At 39.8% G+C, this 5,346-nt stretch overlaps 1 protein-coding gene across 1 annotated transcript in view; it reads left to right on the top strand.

Moving 5' to 3' along the window:
* Positions 1-5,346, top strand: part of PHYHIP (phytanoyl-CoA 2-hydroxylase interacting protein) — a 70,046-nt gene that overhangs the window by 8,423 nt on the left and 56,277 nt on the right. The window lies entirely within an intron of this gene.

Genomic DNA, 5,346 nt, shown 5'->3' with positions numbered 1-5,346 from the left:
GCAGGAGTCCAGTAGCACCTTAAAGGCTAACAAAATTTGTGGCAGGGGATGAGCTTTTGTGAGTCACGGCTCACTTTGGGAAAGCACCGTTTTCTAATCAATGAGACAGACCCCAGTTTTCTGTAAGAAAGGCTTTTGGAGGGGTCTGGGGTCTGGAAATCTAGCTGCCTCTCTCCATTGTAATTTCTGAACCCCTTTTCTTAAAAAAATACATTCTGCACAAAATGCATGAATTTAATAATTTACATTTAGTGCCCATTGAGTATCATTCCTCTGAAGCCCACAACCCTATTTCATAATACAATCTGAAAGGGAAAAAATAAATTTATAAAAATTATTATTTGCAAATAATATTGTATTAATTTTATATTAAGTACATAAAACATAACAATATAGTATAGGGGTTACAACAGGTGAAGTATTGAAAAGTTATTAAATCAGAATAAACAAATAATTACAACCATGAAAACATTAGACATGGAATAATTTGACTATCAATAGTCCACTCTTAATGTTAAGGACCATCAATAAAAAACAAAGTTCTTATATTTGTGTGGTAGCTTATATTGGTCCGATTGATGTGCTGTAACATAATCAAAGAACACTAACCATTTTCCTAAAAAGTCATTGGTAGAAGTAGGGTTGTCCATTGCCACCAATTGCATTGCTATTTTATCAGAAACTGCTATGTCCCAAAGTTTGTTTTTCCGTTGTGCGAGTGTAGGAACTCTTGGTAACTTCCAGACCGAAGCTATAAAGTTCTTTGCCGCAACAAGTAGAAGTGAAATTAACTCTCTGTGTTGTTTGGAAAGCTATAAATCAGGCCAGTAATTTAAGAGAATGGATTCCGGCGAGTTATGGAGACTGTATCCAGTAAATTTTTTGATTTCATTCAAAATGTTGTTCCAGTAGGATTGAATTTTAGGACATGCCCACCAACAGTGTATGAAGGTTCCAGCTGTGTTGCATCCCTTCCAACAAATAGGCGAGGCCTTAAGTTTGCTTTTGAACAAACGCTCCAGTGTTAAATACCATCTTGTATAGATTTTAACATGTTGTAATTTACATTGTGAAGATCGACTTGTAAATAAATTAGACGACCAAATATGTAGCCATTGTTTTTCTGAAAATGTTATACCACAATTTTTATGCCAAGCCTGTTGTATAGCAGTGAGTGCCTTCCAACTTTTTACACTTAACACTTAGTGCTAACAATCCTTGTATTCCATTACCTTGTTTCTTAACAAATTGCTCAAAAGATGTTAAAGATCTATCTAATGGAGAAGAAGAGATAAGTTCATGTAGAGCATGATTTAATTGAAAATATTGCAACCAAGGAAGCGTAATATCAAATTTGTTTTCAAGCTGTTGCTGGGTACTAATGTTTTCATTAATTATAAAATCACCAATTCTAAATATACCTTTGTCTCTAATCTTATATAAAAAGGAGGAGTCCATGCCCAGAGGGAACCAGGTCTGTCCGAACAGTGCAGCTATGGTTGAAACACCTGGGGCCAATATTTGTCTATATTTCTGCCATAGTTGTAGTGTATACTTTAAAAATGGGTTATGTAGAGATGTCAAAAAAGCCCCACTGAGAGAATGCCAGATGATTTAATGTAGGGGTTTTGGAAGTATTTCTTGTTGCTCTATTTGTAGCCACGATTGTTTACTAAAAAAATTATTATACATGCTCCCTCCTTCCTCTGCTTAGGCTCTGCATATTTTTATAACTTGAGGCATTTAAATAGTTGATGCTAGGTTTGCAAGGAAAAAGCTGCCCTATTTGCTGCACACCACCAAAAACACAGCACTACTTATTCAACTTAACTTTTCTTTCATCTGACCATGTAGGTGTGCTTTTATAAGTTGCAAAAGAGGCAGAGAATCAACAGATGATACTTTCCCCAAGTCAGAGCTCTAGCTAAGGCCGGTGTCAGCATACCCTAGGAGGGCTAGTTGCCAGGATCCATGGCTTCTGGTGGGGCCCACTCCTCCTGACTCCCTATTCACACATCTCTTTTTATGCCTGCACTCAAACCCTTCAACTGCCTGCTTGTGAATGCTTTGTCAACTGTGTTTCCGCAAGTCAGAGCTCCAGCTAAGGCCGGTGTCAGCATACCCTAGGAGGGCTAGTTGCCAGGATCCATGGCTTCTGGTGGGGCCCACTCCTCCTGACTCCCTATTCACACATCTCTTTTTATGCCTGCACTCAAACCCTTCAACTGCCTGCTTGTGAATGCTTTGTCAACTGTGCTTCCAGCTGCATATGCTGCCTAGCTTTGCTGGAGGAGGTCTTGTGGATGGTGCACAAAGCATCAACGTTCCTGGTGGCCATGACAGTGACACTCCTAGCTCCACACCATCTAGCACCCAGCAGTGTGGGCAGTTGTGACTGCAGCTGGTGCGAGAAAAATCCAAATGGGCAGAGAAAGGATGTATAGGCAGGTGGGAGTACATGGGTGTAGTGGTTAAGAGTGGTGGACTCTTATCTGGCGAGCTTGGTTTGGTTCCCCCTCCTCCGCCACATGAAGTCAGCTGGGTGACCTTGGGTCAGTCACAGCTCTCTCAGCCCCACCGTTGTGGGGAGAGGAAGGGAAGATGATTGTAAACCACTCAGACTCCTTTGAGTAGTCAAAAGCAGGGTATAAAAACCAACTCTTCTTCTGAGTGGGTGGGTGGACAAGAAAAGGGCCTCATTTTGGGCATGGGGGAGCTGAACCTTTTCTGCCCAGGGCCCCCCAAAATGAAGAACCAACTCTTTCCAGCTAAGTGCTTTGAATACTATAAAGCACTCTATAAATGCTAAACAGTTGCATTATTATCAAATAGTAGGAATAGTGATGGGGGCAAGTAGGGATGGCATTTTTTAATGATTCCTCATCTAAAATAGTGTACATCAAACAACCTAGCCCAAGGGTGTCGAACTCATTTGTTATGAGGGCCAGATCTGACATAAATAAGACCTTGTTGGGCCAGGCCATGTGTATCATAAAATGTAATGCCAGGTAAACTTTATATACATTAGCACTCTTGCAATATTTTGTTTATTTAACAGTGTCTGATAACTGACACCTGTTGCTCTGAATTATTGCATCAAAATGTCTGTGCTGTTGCAATCTTGAGTATGCTGTTCAGGTCTGTATCTGTAAACTGCAAACTTACGATGATGCAGCAGCAGCAGCAGAACTGGAAGAAGCAGCAGAAGACAGCCAGTTTCACTGCGGGCCTGATAGAAGCCCTCTGGGGGCCTAATCTGATCCCCAGGCCGCATGGTTGACACCCCTGACCTAGCCTGTCAAGGAAAAGGCTTGGGTTCAAAGTGCATAGAGTATTTTGTTCCCCGGAGAGAAGCAGTCAAACATACATCCCATCAGGGCAGTCTAAGAAATGCATTACCACTGGTTTCTGTAGGCATCAGCATTTACACACTACAGGGAAATCAGCATTTACACACTACAGGGAAAAGTCCCATTGCTTCCAGTGCTATGTACTTCCTCAAATTAATGTTAATACTTATTTGCAATTTCAAGAGTACAAAAATTCAAGTCAATGAAATATAAACTAATAGAAAAACACATGTATAAATACAAAACATGCTTAAGATTAATCTAGTTGTTTAATTTTCATATTAGATTAAGTCATTCCAAATTCAAATTAGTATTTTGAAAACAGTTTAAACAGTACAGCAGAACTAGCAACCAGTTCTCAATCCACTTTCAATGTGCTGAGACATCTGTTTTAAAAAAATAGGCCACCTATTTGACTGTCACTGTCAGCTACCATACTTTTTGCAGTCACACTTACCTTGATGAAATTATATGCAATGTCTTGTGTCTTGCATACACTACTAGAACAGTGACAATTAAATATAAAACTAAATTTTGATATTCTTTAACTACCGGTTCATCTAATAAGATCCTGCATGTTTTCTGCTATAAGCCCCACCCCCAGCCAGGCAAGGTATCTGGAATGGATGGTCTCCTATTCGTGGTAGAAGCACACGGGCCACCTCTTTCTTGTCAGCAGTGGGCCCTCTGCTGGGCTATGGGCCTTGGCAGAAGTCGAACCATGTTGACCCTTGGTGCTAGCATGGCTACCTAGGCTCCTTGATCTTTGGGTAACACAAAAAATAAAAGTTATTTTTTTAAGTAGTTCATCTCATAAGAGCCTATCTCATAAACAATCTGGCCCCATTATTCAGCTTGAAGGACTGGGAATTATGCAGTGAAACAACTGACATCATGGAAATGGTGATGCAATGGGATTTATTTATAGTTTCAGTCTTATGCCAAAGGATCAGGACAGGTAGCGGCAACACAGAGAACACATCTGGAGACAAAGAAATAGCAGAAGTGGAGAGATTAAAGTCTATGACATTTATTCAGGAGAAAATCTCATTCACCTGAGTGGGGCTTAACTTTTAAGGAAATAGGTAAATGATTGAGCTACACCATAAAAGTGCAATCTGCAGGGAAGGGAAACTATATAAACCTTTTTAATTACTTAAAACTTGCACAGGAGAATTTCATAGTGGATTATTCCCGAAGACAACATAGGTGCAATCCTGAGCCACTGAAATTCTGCAAAAACTTTTAGACTGCAATCTTATGTATGGCTATGTGGAAAGAAATCCCTTTTAATCCAGAGGGACTTGACAAGAGTATTAAGTGGGCTAGGAATGTGCCAATACCTCTACCTGCATGGGTTCTATGGGGCTTAAGCTGAAAATACAATTTACAAGTAAAATAAAATTAAAATGATTTCTTTAATGCAGTGCACTCCACAATACAGGACAACATAACGAACATGTCTAATTGAACAGAAAGTTGCAAACAGTCTCTCTTGAGTTCTATTAAATAACATGTTCTTGCTTGCAAAACTTTGTTGCAGGTCAAGTCCAACATTTTCTAAAATCCACCAAGGTCCTGAATTCTTCTAATGTATTCTTTCAAAATAAATTCAGTTCCCAAATATTGAACAACACACTAACCAGACCTACAATCTGCACTAGAAAGGCAATAGCCCTGAAATAGCAATTAAGAACGTAAGAACGTAAGAAAAGCCAATGTTGGATAACAATTAGAGCACTGCTAGTTATATTAATCTCCCCTTTACTAACTACCTTTTCACATATATAGTTTTCCAATTACCTTATACAAGGTAATAAGAGCCCAGAAAGACATATCAAGCTCCTTAGCAAACTGACTCTCTCTGCTGCCAACCTCCGTTCCTGACTCCACCACTACTGGGCTAAACCAAATAGCTGGGAGGGGCGTTACACCAGCACCTATCGCACTGACTTCTTTTGTTCCTGAATAAGTGGTTTGAGGATACTGGATTTAG

This window comes from Gekko japonicus, unplaced genomic scaffold (assembly GCF_001447785.1).
Source record: "Gekko japonicus isolate JY-2015 unplaced genomic scaffold, Gekko_japonicus_V1.1 scaffold9, whole genome shotgun sequence".
In the NCBI taxonomy this organism is placed as follows: domain Eukaryota; kingdom Metazoa; phylum Chordata; class Lepidosauria; order Squamata; family Gekkonidae; genus Gekko; species Gekko japonicus.
Note: the sequence above shows the minus strand (reverse complement) of the source record. Positions and strands in the feature narration are given on the sequence as shown.